Source organism: Puntigrus tetrazona, chromosome 11, assembly GCF_018831695.1.
Source record: "Puntigrus tetrazona isolate hp1 chromosome 11, ASM1883169v1, whole genome shotgun sequence".
NCBI lineage: Eukaryota > Metazoa > Chordata > Actinopteri > Cypriniformes > Cyprinidae > Puntigrus > Puntigrus tetrazona.
The window spans coordinates 10,483,042-10,493,496 of record NC_056709.1 but is presented as its reverse complement, the minus strand read 5'-3'; the positions used below and the strand labels follow the sequence as shown (position 1 = coordinate 10,493,496).

Here is a 10,455-nt window from a genome sequence, read left to right as displayed (position 1 = left end):
GGAGGAGTCGAGGAGAAAGAGGAAGCGGTTGAGGTCAGGTGACAGAACAAATGACGCGCAACAAACGCGCCGCGCAGTAAGTGATCATGGCGCGGACCGGCGCGCGCATATTTCAGAATAAAGTCCGCCAGCGCCCTGATTCAAATTGCTGGGCTACATATACGATTAGCGATGCCGATATACATATACGTGGTCGAAAATACTGTATTGCTACAACAAGAAAGTCTACATTATAATCAAATTAATAAATACGGCAAATTTCGAGTTGGAACGCTGTTTAATGCGGAAACTTAGCAGAAAAAAAACATGTACAATGGCTGGGGAGTGGAAAAACTGTTAGCTAATGCGCCAAAGCATATACACGAAGCTAAATAAGAAATAAAACAGTTATCCAAATAATGTGCTCCATTCAGCTACTTAAAGAATAGTTCAGGAAAAAAAAATAAAGTAGTTTTAAATTTCTGTTTTGCAGAACACAAAGAAAGATATTTTTGTTATGTTTGTGTTTGTGTGTGTGTGTGTGTGTGTGGTGTGTGTGTGTGTGTGTGTGTGTGTGTGTGTGTGTGTGTGTGTGTAAAAGGTCCACATCAATCTACACCCAAATGGGTCTTGCTTTAACATATTTGAAAATGCATTAAAGATAAAATAAACAAATAAATTATCACATTGCATAAAGATAAGTTAGACAAACATTTATCTCAGGAACATTGATTTTTCTTATAAATGTTAACACACAAAAATTCTGATGCACTGAAGGTTCACAGAAGATGCATCCCTTTTTCAATTCCAAGCATCATGTTTAAAGGAAACAGATTACCATCCCAACAGTAAAGTATGTGGTGGTAATAGCCTCATGCTGTGGGGATGAACAGCGACAGGGACCGAGGTAACAGAGTGCACTGTAACATAGAGATAACTTTAAAGAAAGCCTAGTTCGAGCATTCAGAACTACAGACTGGGCAATTCCGCAGACCCCAAACAGACAGCAGAGTGGCTTATAGACTATTTGAATGTCATTATGGCCACCCACACAGCCTGAGTTAGAAATTACCAAATATTGGAGAAACCTAAAAATGCTCCTTACTAAGTCATGCCCCCAATCCAACCCATTGTGAGGTGAAGAACGGTGCTTGTGCAAATGCTAGATGCAAGACTTCCCGTTATATTAAAAGCTCTTCTGGAGGTACTCAGGTGAGGGATTGTATTTATGCAAATTTAATAATTTCTGGGGCTTTTTATTACTTAAAATGTACAAAGCTCTGACAGTTGAATATTAAAAATATTGGAAAAACATTCGAGTATACAAAATATGAAGGAAGAAAGAAAAAAGATGACACAAAGCTGCCTCGACATCAATAAATTTTGAGCTTTATCAACGCGTTTGACATTAATTGCAGTTCACCGATGGTCCACACGAGAGCGCTAAAAGCTTTGAACAGAAAAAGACGAGTCCTCTCGTACTCTGTTGCTGCAAGCAGATCTGTAATTCACATCACGCGTTTTGGGTTATGCTTATTTTGATAGTGTCCACGGCGACATTTCCCTAACTGTAAGTAACTTTGCAACTACATGCCGCTATCTAGCAACTAAGCGACGAGATTGTCAGGGTAAGTTCAGTTTTAGTGGAATAAGTGGACTGATAGTATGTTGTGACCCATCAAAACAAAGTGTATTTAGCAGATATTAAGCAGGCAGCCTACTAGCGCCCAATGGCTAGTTGGACATGCAGTTGCAAAATTGTTCACTTTATATATATATATATATATATATATATATATATATATACATATATATATATATATATATATATATATATATACATATATATATATATACAGCATTACAGCTTAATGTTATTTTTTGTTGTACTGGTTTGCTTTATAAGAGTTGTTGGTTTGTTTGTAATGCGCCACTTCCTTTTACTAATTAAATACCAATGAATTCGTCTATTCACGAGCTCAACACGGCGAAGAAACAAAAACCTTTCTATTTAACTGTTCTCGTCCTGCTTTGGTGCAATACATTGTTAATAGCTCATTTTACAGCTTCCGTTGATACAGATCAGAATGGTCCTCTAAATATAATACATATATATTTTTTATTTTTATTTTTAAATGACAGTAACTACTATATTTCTAGATATTAATCATTTACGACCAACGTATAATACCACAGCAGCGCGCTGAGGTGCGGCATGTGCTCAAGCCATGTACCCAATTTGTGTGTCTCATGACAGGAGAAGCCTGCTCTGGATCGAGCACACAGCCAGACACGCGGGGAGTCTTAGGCCTAATTCAGCAGCTAGCGAGCATTAGAAGGGGACGGATTCATCTAGAAAACGTAACTCGGTTGCAAACCTGTAATGATAACTCAACCGTGCTCTCTGCTTTGGTTCATGTTTCTTAGTAGAAAGTGTTGCACTAAAAGCCTTATCTAAAATGTTTGACTTGCCATGTGTGAGTCTGGAATATTTGTAACCCGACCTCATCATAGTATTTATTCAAAGGATTTGTATAGACAGTAAGTTTGCGGGTGTTAAGTGGCGTGTTACATAAGGACGAACTGTGATGGGAAGTGCACAGAGAGTTTGTTTTTTCAGCTAAACATGTTCGAGCTCTCAAACACAGACTCAGACAGGCATGATTTCCACAGGAAAAAATCCAAGTGATAATACTTTTTTTTAATGTATGTCAACAATACTTATGACAAAATATATAATATCAAGTTAATCTTCTCTTAGGTCCCAAAAATAAAAGTGTGTCTCTTCCTATACAAACTAATGATATTGTTTTTAACGTTACATTCACTTTCTGCTTCTATTTAGATCCAGGATTAAAAATGTAGATATCTGCTATCATGTTTACTGTTTTAAATAAGTAGAAGGTAACAGTATGAACCAAAAGATCTGTCTCTAATATGACCAGAAATGAACACAGAACATGACAGATCGAGTCTAGGTCCAAAGCTATGCACATTAATTCATGGCATACAGCTCTCGGCTGTCTAAAAGTCATGAACATATATGTGTGGGTCACGATCGGGTAATTACAGATGTGTCAAGTAGTAAACAAAAATATCGCACAAACGCAGTTACCGTGACAACAACTTCACTCTTACGTGCACGAATGGATGACAAACTCAAAAGCTACAGTGGAGCCACGCCACATCACTCCCGAGGCTTCAGCAAATGAGCGCCCACAACCTGCTGGGAGTCGATGCAGCGTCCTCTTTTTATGCAGGGAACTCAGCCTGAGACCAGGTCATCCAAAGCAAAGACGCTTATTTGGTAGCATTCAGCTTCCCAAACGGATTTGCTCTGCATCGGTTGAAGTAGCCACAGAAGAAGAGGAGTGGAGCTCTCTGAGCAAAGTGTCCACCACAGAGAAATGTCCCGTAAAAAGCAGCATCTATTAGTGGGTGATGTTTTATTAGAAATGACTTTTCTTTACTTACATTCAACAAATGAAAAGGTGCTTGTGCAAAGGGCAAGAAGCTCTTTGCCGTGTTGGGGGATCATCTGCACAGTCACATTCTTGGGTTATTGTTTTCGGCAAACATTCGGTGTTATGCAGAGAGCAGCCTCTTTTCTGCCCACTCCTAGGTCCTTTTTTTTTTTTTCTCCATGACAGAGCTCACTGTCCTCGTTTTGGACCTTTCTTCACAGTGTCTCACAGTACAGTGCACGAGGCCTCCTTTACTCCGTCTGTGTCCAAGCCGGACTGTTCCATCTCTGGGGGTGTTTGCCTGCTGGGTTGTGGAGGAGTTGATAGAGGTTGTGAGAGTCTATGAGGTGTGTCTCACATTTGAGGAGGCCGTCGTACGTACGTCTGAGAGGAATCAGAACAGCTGTTTGCCGCCAAGCTTTGAGGGGCGTGGTTCTTGAACTTGCCTTACACAGCGCTTCCTTTCAACCGAACCTCTTCGGGAGCTTGTCCAGCAGGGAAGTCCACTCTCAAGACCAAGACATTCGGAGAGCGCGGCTATCGTGAGAACCTGCAAAAGTGGGTCCTCAGTCTTTGGTTTCCAGGTTTAATGGGGGAACTTATTTCCAGGGGCCCAGGAGCGCAGGAGAGTCCACATGGATGGGAGGTCGGGGTGACTTGGGAACCCACTCTTGACGAGCATGACCAGGGATGAGGGAGTTTCGGGGGGACATGGCCTGCCGGGGAGCCACTGAGGCCTTGGTACAACATGGCATGCCTCCGTGGCACACTTCTCCAACATGTGGGTGTCAGAAGGTGGCGGTTGCCCATGTGAGGAAAGAGGTAGAAGGGGCACAAAGGCTGGTGTGGAGAAAAGCCTTACATAGGGGCTGTGGCCGCCACTACTCGCTGGGCCCTGACAGAGATTCATCTTCCAAGAGTCAGACCTCTGCCGCTCACTGTGGCTCGGTCCAGCTCCTTTAATGTTGCTGCTGTGCTTTGAGATCTCCTCGCACTCAGCCGGGCAGTAGACCGCACCGGCTGGGCTTTCAGTTCGCTTCTCGGCCGCCGCCTCTTCAGCCGCTTGTCGTATCCGCATCGCCCCGCTTTGCTCACTGCTGTGGATAAGTCTTGAATGACGCGGGCACGGTTTTGGCGCGACCCCGCCGCTTTTAGGCTGTGGCTTGCAGGTTTCTCCTGCTTTCTGAGCTTTGGGGAGTGGGCTCCTCTAGACGAGGACTTGGTGGGCTTTGAATGAACCCAGACGCCACTTTTTTGAAGGTGGCTACTGCGCAGGTGTCAGGTCATGCACGGCTCTGATTTTACCAAGAATTGAAGAACCTCCTTGGCATACAAGTGGAACCCAGAACGGAACATCTCCTCATTGCTTGAGTGCCCATTGCCCTGTTCACCTGCAAGAAAGTTTCTGGGCAGCAGTAGGAAACCACTACCAACATTTTCTCCTTCACAAATAGTCCCACAGAGGATTCAATCTTCTAACAGCCAGTGTGTTCCCAATTTTTATTTTGTAATGCACTCGAAAACAAACAAATGGGGAGGGGAGGTGAAAGTTCAGCAAGGCCAGTCTTTTGCAGCGCAGTCACACTTACGTGCACGCTTCCTTGTATGATCAAAACTCACCGATTAGATTCCATTCTCTGCAAGGGAAATGATCTTCAGTTGCCAAGCAAGTTCCCAGCAGTTGTTAAGAGTCACATGCTTGAGCGTGAGCTCCAACACAAATTCTGGCCTTCTCCAAGTGTCCCAGAGTCTAAAACAGGAAGAACTCAGGAGGGGGTTAATGTTGATCTTTCATGTAACGCTCCTCTGCAGCGCCCAGAGAGGACAAACCTGCAGAAAAGGAGCGAGACCACCCTCTCGTCACCAGTTCGTGCACGTGTGCGTGCGAGAATATTCAGATATTCCAACAACAGATAGACAATCTAACACGCTTGTTGATGCGTGAATAATTAAACTAAAGTCAGATTCGCTACATGGAGTGCCGAAAAGTTTACAGGTTGTATGTATTAAAAATGCATATTCAGGTACATTACAGGAGGTGACTAACTAATGCAGGACAAACATGATTTATTCATGATCAACAAGCAGGTATGCTTATACTACAACAACAAAGTGAGGTGAGCCGGATCCACTTTCATACATTACAGTGAGTTTAAGGTGCCTGGGCAGTGACCAATTGCGATGCACTGTTTATTCTTGCTCCTCCTTTTCTTCTCGATCAATTCAGGAGAGGCAAATTTGTATGTATCCTGGGGGTTAGCAAAAATGTTGTATTAATTTTAATGCGAAACAATATAACAGACCAAAACTACAGAAATTAAAGGAGTGCATTATAAATCTCGTTCAAAAACGCTAAAGAGACTTGTACTGAACAGAAGTGCTAAGTAAAAGTGTAAGGGTAATCATATTTAGAAGTGTAATTGTGCATTGCACCTTTGCTGTCCTCACTGTGCTTCATCTGATTGCCGGGCTTAAAGCACATACATGGGAAAGTCCATTCTATAAAATATCATAAATACAGCCTGTAAGAGATCTAGTCTCCCGGAACTTTCGAGTACTTAATACGCAACAACCAGAGACCGACTTACCCTTGCATGTCAGAGATATCCAGCGAGGCATGTGTTTCTGGCCATACACGGAGGAGGTTGAGCACTGGTAATCCTTTTCCATTTTACCCACACATATCTAACATGTAAGGAAGAGGGTAGATTTATTTTTTCCAAAATTATATATACGTATATATAAAAATAAAAAGCAGATCCGTTACTCTCTGGCGCAAAAGTCCACGTGCATTTTCTTCGAATAGCAGTTTTGGTTCCAGATAGGAAATATTCCAAAACTAGGACGCGTGGCGCGATGTTGTTGTGAGGTGGAGATGCAGGAGGCGTCTGTCGGCTCCCGCAGCTGGTTAAAGAGTGCGGTAAGATTTGAAGTACGTGTTAACAACCCTGTGACTGCAGACACGTCTCGAGCTCCAGTCACATGAGCCCCACGTGACGGCGCTTTCAGAGCTCAACCCATTTACAGCAGACCGCCCTGCCTTCCTGTGTCCCGTACCACCATGCTGCCTCCCCTCTCTTCTCTCTCTCTTCTGGCGCACGATAACAGCTCGTCTCAGGGACGTGTGTTATGAGCGCCTTATCCCTGGATTGACTTCAAAGCATATGATATGCAGATGCAGACAAAGCGTTCAGAGTATTTTTTTATGCAGACTACCCAATCTTCAAAAATAAAAACAGCACCAAAAGATTTATTCGCCGACGAAAATCTGACTTATTCATCTATAGTAATGGATGACATAACAACGCCATTAAAAGAAATGTTTGTGAAATATAAATACATTTATGTACGTATAATTAAAATGGCATACAACCAATTGCTTTAAGTTGAAATACATACTTAAAATATATTTGTATAAATAATAACATTTTGGCTTGAGATATATATATATATATATATATATATATATATATATATATATATATATATATACCTCTCCAACGTAAACCGTGTTCGTATTAGTGATCGTGTCAGTTTATATATGTTTGCTCTGCGCGCGTGCAGCGAATAGAAGCTTCTAGGAAAGAAACGGGACGTCAAACGAATAACGTCCAGAGCAGCATTCCGTCGCTCCAATTGATATAATGCAAGCGTTCATTAACAAAATTCCCGACATGACGCCGTGGCACACGAGATGAGCTACGGCATCGTTGCCATAGTTACAATAATAGTAACAGATGCAAGGGAACTGTCGCGCCGTTATTTCACACTGCGCTCGCACGCAGCCGCTCATGTTTCTTCGTGCTGCGGCGCTCGGTTTTGTTGTGGCCGGTTGTACTCGGCGGCGGTCACGTTGAACCCCATGGCGGCGCAGGAAAGGGCGAGGCGAGACCGACTGAATACCCGGAATTCGACGTCACCCGTTTATTTTGCACCGGGAGCGCGAGAGGAGAAAGGCGCTGGCTGCGGTGCAGCGGTGCTTTCACGCCCCGTTTAACTGGTAAATAACGCGCAGAATGGCCGTCATAATAAAACGTGACTTTTTTTAGTTTGTTCTAAAGATTCCAGGGTCGCTGCCACGCGCACAGAATTTAGCCTTCAACCCACGCGCTGCTAAAATTAATTATTCAAGCATTATCAGCAGGAAAGTCATTTCAGCTCGTTGTTTTCTCTCACTGAAATAACTTAATAAATTCGTTAATTAATGTATTCGGTTGGTTTGATTTACAATAATATAATTCATTCGAATTAACAAAGTGAATACACTTCGAGTCATGCTATGCAAAGAAAACGTGCGATTCTGCACCGTTTGCATGTCGCATTAAGGTTTTGGGGTCTGCTCATAAAATATAGTTAATAATTAAAATTTTAATAGAACTGGTGGAAAGTAGCTGAGTTTTTTTTTTTTTTATCTCTATATGCAGTGAACAGATGACAAAGCATCCTTCAGCATTGTGCAGAGGACAGAGCGCTTAGCGATGAGACCTTCTTCAGTCACTTAATACAAAAATGCATTGCCTATTTTGGTTGTATATGAAATGGAGTTACAAAAGCAGATTTGTGATGTGCATCCTTAAGGCTTTGGGTGTAACATAGGCTTACTTCATGTCACACTTGGTGTAATATATACATAGTATTTGGAACTGATGATAGTCATACAGAAGAAAAAACACATATTAGCACAGCATTCATGGCCCTAAAAGGCTAATGCAATGAATTGGCAAATGCAACGTGTTTTAAGTGGTTAATTTCACAGTTGATCCTTATATTAGCCATATTTTATTACATAACAAGTGGGAACAAGAATTTTAATAGATCATGTGATAACCGAATGGTTTGGTTGAATAAGTGAACTGTCCCAATGCCAATTCAGTTTCACAATCGCGTTATATCTTTCCTGAGCTCTTTTCTTCATTCGAGGAAAGTCCTCTTGTTCGAACTGGTAAATACGTTAACTTAATATAAAATTTAGGTCTGTTATTATCGCTTTTTAAGAAAAGGAATGCTGTAAAGACGTCATCGGGGCATTTCAGAAACACTTGTGTGCATTTCAGGAACACTCCACATTAATGTTCATCATTTGCATTCTATCAATGCGAGTTAAAATGGCAACAGTATTAAAATGTTTTTTGCAAGTAGTATATATAAAGTTCATATTGCACAAAAAAAAAAAATATATATATATATATATATATATATATATATATATATATATACATATACACACACACACACACACATTTTATTTTAGAAATGCACAAAAACATGTACATTTTTAAAATGTGAAAATATATGTGAAAAACATTTCCAAATATTGTCTAATTAATATTTAAACTTCATCATTTTTTTTAGTTTAGAAAGTTTTGTTTTTTTTGCCTGTAAATGTGTGATTTTTAGTGAATTGCATTATATCCAATTAGGTAATTTAGACAGTAGGCGATAATAACAGCCAGGATTTGGGTCTAATTTAGCTTTAATTGTTCTTTATAAATGAGCCTGGTTAGAACATTTGAACAAAATGTTATGAACATGAAGTACCGCTCATACTCGCTTTCTTAAGTCTCAAATGACTAATAGATCACTGCCCTTACATACTTGCCGATTAAATAAGAGCGTGCACAGTGTCCTGAGGCTCACTGTGTGGAAATATTTTTATAATGAGCTTACTAAAAGCCAAGAGAGAAAGTGACACCACCTCTGGACATATTAAAGCTTCAACAATTTTCTTATTTTTCACTAAACTGATGGTTCCCAGTCATACTTTTCCCTTCCTTCTGCCTTTGGCACCGTTCATTTAATTTCACAAATGTCATTTAACTGGTGGAAGGTTTCAGTCTGATGTTGTACTCCAAGCAGGGGATTTAGAGCCATACTTCTGACGATGTTGCTAAGTATCACTAATTCTAGCACTTAAGGTGCGCCTGACACTTCAGTCACACTTCTGCTCTTTTTTACAGTCAACGGTGAAATTATAACGCAGTGTTTTACCTTGAAATCGAGGTTGGGACTTCTCCAGTCTGACATCTGTTGCAATACAAAGCTTCTCTGTCTACGACTGACAAACACGTAAATACAGCTTTTTTTTTTATTCTTTTTTTTTTTTTTTTTTAACCTTTTGCAGATCGACATGAAAGGTCATAGAAAGTGCATTTCAGAGAAGCATGAATTCTTAATAAGCTTTATTTCCTTCGGCATTGACCAGTAAATACGATGTCAACTCATGAGAAAGCTGTGAAATGATGCAGTCGCCAATTGAAACGCTTCTGTGTGTGGGTACTTAATATAATGCAGAACACCAGCTAATCAACAAAATAATATTTATAATGTAAATCAAGAAGTAGGATTAGTGGTATTTAATGCTGATGTCAATGTTGAACCACAAAAAGAGACACACGAAAGACTATACATCAGCTCTGGTCCTTTGAACAAGAAATACATATTTTATTAAATATCACTAAAGTAATTTACAGTCTCATAGAATTATATATATATATATATATATATATATATATATATATATATATATATATATATATATATATATATATATATATATGTGTTGATAGATAGATATTTACCTATTAAATCAGTAGTAGTCTTATTTTTCAGTACAATGCTGTTAATTATTAGGATGCTATGAAACCATATCTCTATATAAAAGCAAAGACCTGCAGACATATATACACGTATTCAAGAAAAAATAAATAAAGAAACAAATAACAGTATTAAGAAAATGGCCTGCTTGCTCTAGCTAAAAGATGAAAAACTAGAAAAATATGACCGACTACAGAAGAAAAACTTGACTAAGATTGCTTTGTCAGCAAATATTCATCCTGGCGCTTCACCTTCCGAGTTGCAGGAGAGCACAACAGGCACAGTAAACATGGCTCTATAACGACAAAGAATGATATGAGTTCAATTATTTTATGCATTAACTTTTTAAGACCCAAAAAAAAAAAAAAAAGTCTTAACTGCTCAAACAGTTAATCTATTATTACTCCGTATATGACTT

General features: G+C 40.0%; 1 pseudogene; it reads right to left on the bottom strand.

Moving 5' to 3' along the window:
* Nucleotides 1-4,594: 4,594 nt before the first annotated feature.
* Nucleotides 4,595-6,506, bottom strand: LOC122354388 (annotated as a pseudogene).
* Between the last annotated feature and the right edge of the window lie 3,949 nt (nucleotides 6,507-10,455).